The following is a 14677-nucleotide window of genomic DNA, read 5'->3' as shown; positions in this document are numbered from 1 at the left end:
GAGCATCCTTAGTTTACAACACTGCAAAGTAAGTGTGAAATTTTAAGTTTTCGTGTTACATGTGGATTTGAAATAACCTGACGGAGAGGCATTTGAAAAACATAAAACTTTATGTTGGGTTGGCAACACTTTTAATTTGGTTATATTGAGGAGTATGTCAAACAATGTGCTCATGTTGATATTTGCATGGTTGAGCATTTCAGTATTTTACATACACTTGAAGTCTTCTGTTTTCTGACTTATGGTGCTATTGATGCAAGGTAATTTTATCGCATATCGATCCAAAAATTGAAGTGTCTACTAGCTGAAGTGCGCGGCTTTGCAACGGGTGATTAATGTTAAGATAAGAGCCTGCTTATTAAAAATAATACGATTTTCTTTTGCTTGATTATTCATCAGTGAAAGGAGATAATGAAATGCAAGTTACCACAATCATAGATAATGCTATTCTACAACAGAAAATATGAACCTGAAGAATGTTCAATGTTGCCATCCATAGAAATTACAATGTCGCCAGAAAACAATTTCCCTAAAATCTAAGTTAAGACAGCGAGTAGAGGAATGAACTCAACTGCATTTGATTACGTATCATGTTGTTTTGGTTTCTTGTGTACTACTTTTTAATTAACATTATTATTTAGTTTTAGTAACTATATGTTAAAATTGTTTTGGGGGTTATTACAAACTAAATACAACTATTATTTAAAAAGTAGTTCACAGGAAACCAAAACAATATGATACGTAACCAAATGCAGTTGAGTTTGTTTCTCTACTCGCTGCTTTAACTTAGATTTTAGGGAATTGTTTTTCTGGCAACACCGTAATTTCTATGGATGGAAACACGGAACATTCTTCAGGTTCATATTTTCTGTTGTAGAATAGCATTATCTATGATTGTGGTAACTTGCATTTCATTATATCCTTTCATTGATGAATAGGAAAAGAAAAATGGTAAATTTTGTATTATTTTTAGTAAGGCAGGCTCAATAGTTGAACATAAAATTCCGAGTAAATAACGAAATAACGAGAGGTTAATGAGAACGTTCTTCAGTTTGTTTGATTTTAGGAGGTAGGCCTAGATGGCGTGGCTATCGTTCAGCTTCAATTTTTAGGTTTACAACGATAACGAATTTCTCGTTTTCTTAACAACCGCGGATGAGGTCTTGTTTCACTTTACTCTGCTTAATGAAATGTACTCGACTGGTCAAGGACGTAATCACGGGGTATCTACCGGGTTCGGATCCCTTCCGTAAAACTTTCCAACACAACATACATTTGTACACTTTGTTGTTTAACAGGGAAATAATTGATGTAGCGTAAACATTTGATTTTACACTTCATCTGCACTCTTTCTCTTATAAATAAACATCTATCATTTTTTCTGATAATATAGGTAGAAGTATTTTACAATTATTTATCGTCTTTTCGGAAAAATGAAATGACATTTTTGAGTTTTACGTCCCACGGTTATGCCGGTTAGACTAAAGGAAACGGTGATGATGAGAGATGAATGAAATGGTGGAATGAAGAAAGTGGGAGGAAACGGGAGAACCCCGAGAAAACCCACGCACACGGTGTTTGTCCACCACAAAGTTCACTTGGTGGGAGCAGGGTTTGAACCCGGGACCCCAACCACCAGAGGTGAACGCTCTACCACTGAGCCACCGCGGCCTCTATCGTCTTTTCGGGTGTAAAATAATACCCGTTTGGACCCCCCCAACAAACATTTCTGGGTATGCGCCTGCTACTTGTATACGTATATATGATCTTTGAACATTTCTTCTTCCGTTCAATGCAAATAATTTGTAGGATTGTCGCTAATTTGAGTATTCTGTCGTCGTGTTCGGCACAAATAATGATATAAATTGGTTTAAGCTATTCTATGAAACTAGCTGTTTTGGGTTATGCATAATCTTGCGCCTTTGATAGCCGTTCAATTCACCAACTCCTAGCTCAAGATATGTTCACAAAACAGTCTGAATAAACACGAACCAAAGCAAGTAAAAGTTATTAAAAACTTTCTCATTTCGTATATTTTCTCTTTAACACTGTTTAGACACCATTTAAAAAAAAAAAAAAGTAAAAGATACTGTAGTTATAAACAACACTTTAATGTTCTATTTAATACATATAATTAGGTTCTTTATTGTGTTTTTTTTTAAAAGAATTTAATTCCTTTTTAAAGCTGAATAAAGGTAATCAAAATGCAAATTACAAGTATGTATATCCGGAGTCTTCTCATTATGGGTCCTTCTGTGTCCTTGAATTTGTGACACACCACTTGTTTCTTCACACAGTGAGTAATTACAGTACTCACTCTTTAAAATTCATGCTTTGTAATGCAGTTCAAAAGGGGGAGAAGTTTTTTTCCTGCCAAAATCATGTATTCTTCTTCCACATTCTTTCAGCATGGATAACCATTGTATATTATAAACTTGCAGAAATGTCCGGTTTTTGCGTGGGTAGATGTATGGAAAACATTGTAATGCATGGTAAAGACGGTGCACGGGTTATTTTTCTTTGCCCATTTTTTAAATTACAAAAGTTCTATACAAATTCATTGTACACTATGCTACAAATAAGTAGTTTTCTCTAAGTCAGTGGTTCTCAACCTAACTCCGATCACGACCCCCATTTTATTACATCCTCTTGCCAGCGACCCCCTTATAAATTTCTGGTTTATAATAAGCTTTTGTGGGATTTTTAATATATCATTGCGGAGATCTCACGGTAACTATCTATTTCTATAATAGTAGAATCAATTTTTTGCATATAGTGGATACAGTGACTTACCTAAAAACGAATGGATTAAAACCAAATTTGGTCAGTTCATTCATATTAGGAATATCAAATCCGATCCGTCATACTGTTTCGAAAAGTTTAAAACTTTATAACTCCTTTAATTTTGAGTCATACGCTAAAAAAAACAAGTGATTCCTAATTTTTTTAAAACTTGGACTTGTTAAAAAAAAGTTATTGAGTAGGGCCTATTTTAAATGGCTTGATAATGTGCTTCACGAAGATTGAACCGGATATTGCCGCACTAATGAAATCACATCATTTTCAATTTCAATTCTATTTCAATATGCAGATTCTGTTGCATTTGCATTTTTCTCGCATTTCAATATGCAGTTCTCATTAGTTTCATATAGTACTTCTTTCGCTTAAATTGATTTTTAAACAACTCTGCACCTATTGAAAGTGTTTAGTAGACTTATTTTTGTTGTTGTTGTTGTTCTTATGTATAAAAATAAAAATGTACCTATCGGAACAAAATTCAAAATAATATTTAGAAATATTTTCCGGTATTAGATTCTAATTATACTTATCACTTCTGCTTATCTTCGCTACCCCCCCCCCAGGGATCACGATCCTCAGGTTGAGAAACCCTGTTCTATGTAATAGTTCTTTCTCTATAAGGTTAGACCTGTCCGTAGCATCGCGGAGATGGGTTAGTGACTCTTGCCTAGGACAGAGCAGAGACGAAAGGAACCCTCCTGTCCGTAGCAGCGTTGAGGTAGGAATATCTCCTACCCCTTAAATTACTAACTGTAGTACAATAGATAATTGCACGTCAACTGTTAGCTTAACATTCCAAACAAATCTACAGTAGAACCCCTCTCGTCCGCCCTCGGCTGTTCTGCCACTTCGGTTGATCCGAAGCCGAACTTGTTCCGACTCGTCGGTGACTCAGGAGGCCCATTGGCATTTACTGCCTTCGCGGCATTGTTGTTTACTTGCTGTTGTCGCTTGCCCGGTTTAGTGCTCCGTTATCTCTTGTATCGTTTCTTTCGTTTTGTGTACTGTATTGCACTGTGCAGTTTTTAGTGTTTAGCGTTCGTTTGTTTTTACCGTAGAGAAGAGACCTGCACGGGCCGGGTACGGCCCGAGGCCCGAAGCCCGGCCCGGCCCGCGTCCCGACTCTGTTATTTCTTTGGGCCGGGCCGGGCTTGGGCGGGCCGACACTGATTTTTCTTCAGGTCAAGCCAGGCTGGGGCCGATTAATTACAATACTTTAATAATTATTGACTTTCGTTAAACGATAATTAGAATAAAGGCAAACGTTGAAGAAGTGTGCCCGTGAAAAAATGTTACAAAATGAAACTTTAAAATTTATCGGGCCCGGGCCGGGCTTGGGCCAAAAATTTTAAAAAACTTATCGGGCTGGGCCGGGCCTAGATACATTCGGGCTGGGTTGGGCTCGGGCCTAAAAATTCGGCCCGTGCAGGTCTCTACCATAGAGAACAATATAGTCATTTTTGAGTTCAGAGATTGTTTATTTTACTGTAAATCCTTATTTTTCTGTATTTTCTGATACTTTGACCTTTTTTGCGTTCCGACCATACCCCAGTCCCAAAGGTGACGGATTAGAGGGTTTCTACTGTATATGAAAGGTGAATATACACGTGGGATCATTGATGTAAAATCAAAATCGTATGACGAAAGACAATTTATCAGTTAACTACAATCCAGGTTTGGTTAATATTATTTTCCCTACTTATCCTTGCTTTGTTTACTTTGAAAAATTAGTTTTTAATGAATCTGTTCACAAATTACTGATTTTGCTAGCGAAAAATTTACTGAAAAGTAAACTTAACATTTCGGGGATTTAATTGGTAATGCTAGATAACTTCTTTTTTTTTTTTTTTTTTTAATTTAGAAAAGCCATTTTTGAAGTAACGCATTTCTGAAACTGCTAATAGTACACGATTGACTAGAATCACATCAAATCACATCAGAGAGTTGTTTACGTTGAGAGGCACTAAATATTCCTTATCGATTGACCATAGGCGAAACAGGAATACCCGTTCCTCCTGCAGATAAGATGGAGATAATGAGATAAATTGCTAATTAAGTCAGTAAGCGAAACTGGAATAAGCCAAATGGATATGAATCGTATATTAGTATACAATTGTCTAAAAAGCATATGTTCTCAAACTTACGGGGGAGGGGGAATTACCCCCTGCCCTTCCCTAGTGACACCCCTGATGTTGCACTTGCTTTCCAGTTGCATACTTCTCTGTCATTTGGATCCCTACTCTAACTCTTATTTGTTTCGTTCATATTTGTGATGTCAACCACCTCGGCTCGGCTCGGTTCAACTGAGCCAAGAACTCGAGCCGCCGTGGTTGTGATGAGCCATCGGTTTGGTTCGTCTCGTCTCAAGTGAGCCATTGGCTTGAGCCGGCTCGGTTGGGGTGAGCCATCAGCTCGATTCGGCTCAGCTTAAGTGAGCCATCGGCTCGAGCCTACTCGATTGCGATCAGCCATCGGCTTGGTTTGGCTAAGCTTAGGTGAGCCATCGGCTCGGCTTGGTTCGGCCCAGCTGAATCGAGGGCTCGAGCCAGCTCGGTTGGGTGAGCTGTTGGCTCGTCTCGGTGGTGACTGAGCCGTGAACTGAGCCGCTGACAACACTACTTCATATGAATTCCGTTTCCCCAATGTCTTCGATCTTCCCCATTCTAACAACTTTCTTTAGAACTCCCGTCAACGAAACATTACAAAAGAAACAACAACAACAAAAAAAAAAAAAAAAAAAAAAGGAAAATTGAGGAATGGATCATGCACGCTAGCCTCTCGGATACACGAAAAGCATCGCCGGCTACGATACAAAAAGTAAAGAAAATACAGGAAAGGAATTTCATTTAAAAAAGAAAAAGAAGCGAAAAGTTTCCGTCGCAACTGACAACGCGTCTCGTGGCAGCATTATCAGCTCGATATTTCCAAGGCCATAAACGTGAACAGATATTCGCATAAGTGCCTCCTTAGCTCAGTGGTTAGAGCACTGGTCTTGTAAACCAGGGGTCGTGAGTTCGATCCTCACAGGGGGCTAGTGTCCGGCTTAACTTTTTTTTTCAAACAAGGCTCTATTTTTCTAAAAAGTAATTGTTCGGCATTTTAGTTTCGATCTGTAACATTTTAAATAAAAGAGCAAAATTAGAAACTTATTATAAGTTTTCTTTGAAAGTTAGATTCGGTCAAGATAGTAGTTATAACTGATCAACATAAGGTATGTGTACGGTTGACCCTCGTGCGGCTACTCAAATAACAGAGTTTCCTTTAGTAATTTTTGTTATTGAATGTCGTTTTAACAAGAATTGTTGAGAAAAAGAATCTTTGGGTTGGTTAGGAGTCAAATATTGTAATTGGGAAGAAACACTTGTCTTAAGGATTCGTAAATACGATAAAATAATTGTGATACTATATATATATATATATATATATATATATATATATATATATATATATATATATATATATATATATATATATATATATATATATATATATATATATATATATAGGGAGACTGGGTATTTACGAACACTTTAGCTTTGGTTATAAATAACTCCTTTGTTTTTAGAGATAAAATTAAGATTTTTTGTGTATAGAAAGCTTGGAATTTTTCCTGTTTACTAAAGTGCAGAGGAAAGCCAAAAGTAACACTTTCCAACAAATCAGTGAGATGTTTTAAAAATGTTCCTATGTTCGGGATTGCCCTCGTGGTCGGGGTAATCCCGAACATACCGTTTACTTTAAACTTTCCTTTACGAAAGAAGCGAAATGCATTAAAATTATACCGTTATTTAAATCTTTAATAAGAATTATAATTACAAAGTTAACTCAAGTTAATGAGAAATATGATCAGACCTCGTCATCTTTGGAATATTACAAATGAAATATAGGCTAAACAAAATGTACTTTTATTAAACAAATTCAGAAATAACGGTGCATTGAGTAAAATATTCATTAAAATGAAAACATTATTTGGAATTGTAGAAATCACAGATATACGCATTAATATTTTGCTTCCAATGACAGTGCTCTTTATTAAATGTTCAAATGCTGTTAATAAGCTGAACAAAATTGGCTAACTGCTAATGAATGCTACTAGGCTAAATAAATTTGTAAAATACTCTGTGAATCACACACAGAATAAAATTGCAGCCTATGATGAAGAATCAGATATCTAAAATAGGGTTACTGACTATAGAATAATGAAGTAATAATTCTCAAAATAATAAATGTAGCAAACTATTCTAATTAATACAGTAAATAACGCTCATTACCAAGACATGATCTATTTCCCAAACCAATTTCATTAACTTATTATTTACATTTCAATAAGGAAAAACTATTTAAAAATTTTTGATAATTTATTTCATACCATTGGACAATCCAGAACACTCCGGGGTAATGTCTGGCATTTCTCCATGAGACGTCATTTTGCTGTGAAAGTTGAAACTAATTGTTGACTGCATACAGGCTAGTAAGATTACAAAGAACTAATGCTCAAATATAGGGGGGAATACATAGCTTTGTCTTAACAGTATAGATAAGATAAGAGCCAAGTCACCTTGCCCAGATTGTTGAATCAAGTTTACAAGTGAATCGACAAAAACAACTAAACGTCTTCTTCCTGCTAATCCACTCAATTGACTGTTACAAAATTTATGGTACACTTTTCCAGGTCCTTCCGCTAGCATGCACCAAAATCGTCTGTTTTCTTACAAGTTTCCTTGGGCGTAAACTTGGGTGTTCGGCATTACTTCAGTGTTCGCGAATACCCTGGTTTCCCCTATATATATATGTATAGGGTCTTCAAGAGAGAATGGTGGGGTTTCGAAGAATTATGTCACATGGGTAGTTTAATACTGTAATACATATTTTTTTTTCTAATCGCAACACAAATATAGGGTGAGGCAAAAGTCCAACACCATCCTTGTATTTTTGAAACGGCATGAGGAAAGATGACGAAACTTTGGATGTGGTTAATTGGAGTGGGGGTGCACCAGATGATGCCATGTGGCATCATGGCGGCCCTCTTGAAATCCGCCATTTTGAATTCAGATCTAATATTTCAAACGGGAAGAGGGACATGCGACACATGATTTTATTCTAAAATTTTACCAAAAATGCGAATCTGAAGTTATTTTTCTTCTAATTTTACAAACTTTAATCAGTAGGCCTAATGAAATTTTGTGAAGTAAATATTGCAAATTGTGTCATGTAATGGGTTTTGATTTCTCTTTTTAGGCATCTGTTAAAGTTTTAAAAAGTTGGATTTTATATGGAAGAACACTTATCATTCTGCAGACAAAGTCTTTTTTTTTTTTTTTTTTTTGGTAGGACTATTCAAAACAGATCGTCACACTGTGTTACTATGTCAATACGCTCTTTTGTACGGACTATCGGTTTGAAACACCTGAGAAATACAGATTAAAATTAAATTTTATACTTTGTCAATCATACAAATTATTAATGTAAATACATATACTAAATATTTGTAAGGTCATTTGAAAACCTGAAATCTCTAAGATTTTCAAAGTGTTTTATATAAAACATTATGTATGATCGTAAATAATCAGCTGAAGCCTACCATGTAATCGAATGATTAGTGATCGACCACCGACGCACAGTGGATGGTTTGGTTGGTTGGTTGGTTTTTAGTTTAGCGTCCCTTTCAGCAGCGAGGCTATATGAGACGTGGACCTACTGATTAACGTGGAATCCGAACCCGGGACTCCCACGCCAAAGGCGCGTACGCTAACCGCTTAGCCGCGGAGGAGCTCCGACGCACAGTGGAGTAAACTGTTTGAAAATGCGGACAAAATTATCTGTAGTGTTTGATGAACTGGTGAATCAACACAAAGCAATGATAATTGTTTGCATGAAATATGTTTCGCAAATAATGCAACAAATATATAGAAAAGGAGAAAGATTTTGCCTTGGTGAACACCTAGCTACATCTCATTAGTCCATGTTGTCCATTTCCTATTAATCGTCTTCGTTACTGTCGCCTTCGTCTCCTGCAAACACAGCAGTGGACGGTGTCTGCGAGTAACAGTAGCAACGTTTCGCTCAACTAAGGTTGCTTCTTCGTCGTCATCTTGGGTTTAGAGCATCTTAAGAAGGGGTCAGAACAGAAGTGAGGAGTGGCCTGTTCAGCAAGTCTCGCAGACATCGTTTGCGCGAGAACTTGCGTGAAAAATCTTGGCGATACTGGCGAAAATATTTGTTTTTTCTCTTCTGCTGCCTCCTTCGACAATCTGTAGGCGATATTGGGCACCCCATACAGCTGGGCGCAAAGGCGTGCAGTTTCTTCTGCGTATGCCGTGAATTTGTCTGCGTCGATTTTGAATCCACTCGAAAGTGTCTCCAAGATCACATTGAACCGTTTCACCAAAGTGAGATTCACACGTATAATTCGAGAATCGTCTGGATGTATTCCCGTCATTGGTGTTCCCGAATCCTGCTTTCGGGATATCTACAAGAAGACCCATGTCAGTTTTGAAACATTGTTGAATGTGTTTCTTTGTTTCTGTCACAACTGTCTTGTCCTTGGCATTCCTGAAATGCCACTTTTTGACCGTTATCTTGTAGGGCAGATGCAGCAGTGATTCGAAAATTGTGATCCTTGCATGTAGGATTGACAGGCCAAGCCTGAGAGAGAGCCAGGATCCTCTGCTGCTGACGTTTGCAATTTGTTGAAGTCTTTTGCTGTTTGACCGCACAGTAGACAGTGTGTTTGTTGCAGTATTACACACCTTTGCACCAATCATAGTCGTAACCAAAGTATACTTGATTTCTAAGCCACCTGTCTTTGTAGATATTGTAGTCTTGTTCAACTGGATCACCTGATGTTCAATGTACTCATTTTCCCATTTGTGATGTCCTTTGTCTCATGCACACAACGTACACGTCTTGGCCCACAGAACCTGGGTCATAATGGCATTGGGTTTTGGCATATGGTTTTTATTTGGTCTCCATTCGTGCATAACAATCTGACAAGAACAAATGAGCTTTGGAAAATATTTGCGTCTGAATCTAAATGGTTTGGAAACTTCTGTTGAAATTTACACTGTTGTGATCAATCACAGCCCCAGACGAGCTCTAACTTCAGATGTTCTTTCTCTGTGAGACAACTCAAGACGTTCTTCAAGTATTGACACAATCTTGAAGCTGTATAATCCAGAACGTTTTGCAGCTTGATTTCGGCACATGATTCTGTGACGGTAATAGCATCTTCATAAAGGTATAACATGCCTTTTTGCTTCTTGCACACGTGAATAACATGGGTAAATAGTCTTATCATTCATATGATTAATCCATAATTGTATCCGTGTGAGATCAGCCTCAACTAGAAGTACAAGGGCTTCTGACGGTGTGCATGTGCACGAACTTCAAACGTATGTCACACGAGCAGCGGAAACATGTGGAAAATATTTCTTTGGGAACCGTCTCTGAATATCTACATATACTGCTCACACACGCACTTCTAGCCGACAAGGCCCGGAACATCAAAAACAATATCTATATTTTCATATTTGCCATCTTCCTTGTACATTATTTTACTCTTGCCTGACAGCAGTCATCAACCTGCTAGTATTAAAGTCAACATTGGCATTATATTATTTATATTCAGGTACATACATTCCACTTTCACAGCCACCACGCTTGTCTTCCAGATTCACTTCAAACTAGGGATGGCCACAAAGTTCCGGTTCTCGGAGATCTGGTTTTCAGACCCGGTTCTGGAACCGGTTCCGGACATGGATCCGAAAACCCGGTTCCAGAACCGGATCTTAAAACCGGTCCAGACCTGGATCCGAAAACCAGGTTCCAGAACCGGATCTTAGGAACCGGTTCCAGACCTGGATCTGAAAACCCGGTTCCAGATCTGGATCTGAAAACCCGGTTCCAGAACCGAATCTTAGGACCCGGTTCCAGACCTGGCTCCGAAAGCCCCCAAAGACCCGTAAAGGAGGCACAAAGTTCACCTTCAAAACATTGCAAAGATGACCATGTGCTTGTGCCCTCTCCGCCCAGATCCGCTTGTGCCCCCAGAAAAGAAATTTTGGTCCACCAGTGGGTGTTTAACCAAATGAATTGGCCAGTTTGCCTGTTTAGCCAATGAGTTTGCCAGTTACCCAGTTTATTTAGCCAAATGAGACAAGCGTCCACCGCCTGGGCGCCTGCCTGTCGCTTCCACCATTTCATCTAGCACACTGTTCGCAGCCTGCCAGCAGCTCGGGTTTAGCGTAGGGTTGGTCACAAAGTTTCGGTTTCAGCGGAACCGGTTCTTGGAGATCCTGTTTTCAGAACCGGTTCCGGAACTAGTTCCAGACCTGGATCCGAAAACCCGGTTCCAGAACCAGATCTTGGGAACCGGTTCCAAACCTGGTTACGAAGAACCGGTTCCAGACCTCAATCTGAAGAACTGGTTCCAGACCTGGATCCGAAAAAACGGTTCCGGAACCGGATCTTCTAGAACCGGGTCCGTTCAGACCCGAAAACCGGTTCCACCAGGAACCGGTTCTGGCCATCCCTACTTCAAACACGCTCGCCATCTCATTCCAAGTTGCCGTGTTGACTGACCGGAGCGTGACCAATAGCGGCAGCACACGAAACAGGTAACTTCCAACTGCTACTCTGAATCAGGTTCGGGCAAAATGTGACTGCTATTGCCATTATATGACGTCATGCTCCTTCAGGTGAACAAACACGCGTGTTTCTTTGTTGTTTGGGACACTTGGTGTTTTGTACTTTTGTACGTGTTTTGAGGGCAAATGTTCCACTGTGCGACGGAAGCACAAAACTTCGGTATTTGCTCATTAGTGTGAAGCAATTGGGGAGGATTTTGAACTAAAAGGTAACTAACTACCTCTAGTCCAGGAACCCCAGAAACGTTGAGTTGATTTTGAGTTTAACGTCCCTGGTAGCTGTGAGGCTATATGAGACGGGACCTATGAATAACGTGGAATCCGAACCACATGAGCTCACACCAGGAATCGAACCCGAATCTCTCATGCTAGTGATGTCGACTGGCTTGGCTCGGTTCAACTAAGGCAATAGCTCGAGCCAGCTCGATTAGAATGAGCCATTGGCTCGGCTCGGCTCGGCTCGAGCCGGCTCGGTTGTGATGAGCCATCTGCTCGGTTTGGCTCAGCTTAGGTGAGCCATTGGCTTGAGGTGGCTCGGCTGGATTGAGCCATCGGCTCGGTTCGGTTCGGCCCAACTGAGCCAAGGGCTCGAGCCAGCTTCTTGGGTGAGCTGTTGGCTAGGCTCACTTCTCGGTTCGTCTCGGTGATGATTGAGCCGTGAGCCGAGCTGCTTTAACCGTTGACAACACTATCCCTCGCCAAAGGCGCATACGCTAACCGCTTAGCCACGAAGGAGCTCTCCCAGAAACATTGCCTGTCTGCAAAAGTCAATGGACTGACCATGGGTTGTTGAGTTGAATTTCCTATGTAGCCGGACATCAAATTTAGACTGAACTAATGATCAATAATAAAACTGCTTATTTCGTTTAACGACTCATACTTTGTAAGCGTTTTCGTGTTAAATTTGCGACATAGAATTTGTAACAACTCGGAATTCTTCAGCACATTTTTTTTTTTTCATTTTCTCTGTACAATAAATAACTAACATTTTTAAACAGTATTTAGTAAATTAGCAGCTATATACTAATCACGGGTTAGATTCTTCATTCAACAACAATTCTCACCAGAGTGTAAAGAAATAAAATTGTAGAGAAAGAGTGTCTGTCGGTGTCTTTGATATTTGCATGCGAAATGCTCAGTGTATCATACAATTCGTTTTCTTTCTTTTCACGTAAGGTAACAAACCGAAACTACTGAACAACAATACGGATAGAAGGTGAATATCAGTAGTAATAAACACCTTTAATGTGTAGTGTGAGATTTCCCTTTATTTTGAAATGTTCTGTGCTATTTGTTATTCGTATATTTGTTTTCACGTGTTGCAACAGGCAAATTGTTTTAAATGAGAAGTCCAGATAACAAATTTTATGTATCTAACCTTAAGGGATTCCGAGATATGGACATCTTGTTATAACAACTGGAATCTCGATCTGCTAACTTCCACGTGGAATTTCCAAAAAATGTTCCTTCGTGGCACTTTATATTACAAATCTAGAACAGATAAGGAATATGGGGACTACTTTATGGAAAACTTATTGATAAAATGTGTAAATTCACAAAATAATAATAATAATAATAATAATAATAATAATTATTATTATTATTATTATTATTATTATTATTATTATTATTATTATTATTATTATTATTATTATTATTATTATTATTATTATTATTATTATTATTATTATTATTTAAGTATTCTGCCTGTTGGCAGGCCCCGGAACTAATGTTTCTTTTTTTTTTAAATTTAGGGTTGGACCTGGAAATGTTTCTTCCACGTTTCACGATCTTCAGCCTCCTCTTTTAACCCCCAAAATTTTATTCTGTTTTTCAAATCATCGATCAGTTGTGTTCTTCTTCCTATTCCTCGCTTTCCTTCCATATTTCCTTCTATAGCGGTATGAAGAAGACAATTTCTTCTCCAATTTGTCTTCCTACGAAGGATGCTGACTAAAAGCGTCCTCTTCTCTCCTACCCGTTTTAAAACATCTCACGACTTTCGATTTTTCAATGTTGATTTCCATTCCATATAGCTTCCCAAAGTCAACTATTCTGTTAATCATCTTCTGTGGTCCTTCTTCGGTTGTCACTATAATAACCCTATCATCTATATATCTACGAATAAATTTAAGAAAAGACAAAAGTAATATTTTTTTAGAAAGGGACAGAAACCGACTAAGCATGAGAAGTGAAGATATAAGGGAAATGATACAGAGACAGTGATTACATTCACATATTTTGGCGCAACATTAGCGCACAATGAACGTGCAACAAACATCAAATATTAACAGCAGCGGAAGCCAAAGTGGCAACGTTCTTAACACTAAAGCCTTTAGGGATGCGCACGAGACAAGATTTTGTGGCTATCTCGTCTCAAAAATGTGCTGTAAAAGTGATGTCTCGAATCGAAAAATGTATATTTCTCTATTGGAAGAGCCATGTCTCAACTCGAATTTTGTCCGAAAAATCCTGTCTCGACTCGTCTCGTGCGCATTCCTAAAAGCCTTACTATAGAGGACGGGTATTGGTCATGCATTTAATAACACGCAAATTCGAGGTCATGATCCAGCCTATAATGACGTTCGGTAGCGAGATATGGGGTACAGAGTGCTTGGAAAAACAAATAAACAAACCACATAATAAATTCTGTAAATGAATCAAAATGAAATGAAAGGAAATCTTTCAGTTTAACGTACCAAGATTATACCCTTTAGGTAGTAGCGTACGCAGGTATTTATTTTGGGGGAAGGGTCCAAACTCAATATGAGGGCATTTTATATTAAAATTCCTAAAATTGCCCCTAAAATTAGGCTAAATTTATACAAAAGTCGAAATTTTGGGGGGGTCCGGACCCCAGGACCTACCCCCTGCGTACGTCCCTGCTGTTAGGCTAAGGGAGATAATGATTCAAGCAAGAGAACGATGATGGAAGAATCGGTGGAATGAGAAAGTGGGAGGAAACGGGAGTACCCCGAGGAAACCCACGGACACGATGTTGTCCACTACAAACTTACTAGGCTGAGGATCGAACCAGGGACCCTACACATCAGAGGTAGATAGTTGAATCAGTCTCGAATAGCGGAGAAATGCTGGACCTCGACAAATTGTCGACAGCAGGATGAAAAAAAAAAAAGTTTTAAAATAGTGGATAAAGTTAAAGAAACAAAATGACAAACACTTGCAAAAATGACCGAAAAGCAACACCTGGCTGCAAGAAGTAAGCAACATCT

The 14677-nt window shown here is 38.7% G+C and overlaps 1 protein-coding gene and 1 non-coding gene across 2 annotated transcripts in view; both read left to right on the top strand.

Annotated features, from left to right (window-relative positions):
* The window catches only part of AspRS-m (aspartyl-tRNA synthetase, mitochondrial), a 221311-nt gene that overhangs the window by 52358 nt on the left and 154276 nt on the right, over nt 1–14677 (top strand). The window lies entirely within an intron of this gene.
* TRNAT-UGU (transfer RNA threonine (anticodon UGU)) lies at nt 5760–5832 on the top strand. Its single transcript has one exon. It is a non-coding gene; the product is annotated as a tRNA-Thr (tRNA).

The sequence above is a fragment of the Thermobia domestica genome, chromosome 7, assembly GCF_964235325.1.
Source record: "Thermobia domestica chromosome 7, izTheDome1.hap1.1, whole genome shotgun sequence".
Lineage (NCBI taxonomy): Eukaryota > Metazoa > Arthropoda > Insecta > Zygentoma > Lepismatidae > Thermobia > Thermobia domestica.
This window is presented reverse-complemented; position numbering and strand designations above follow the sequence as displayed.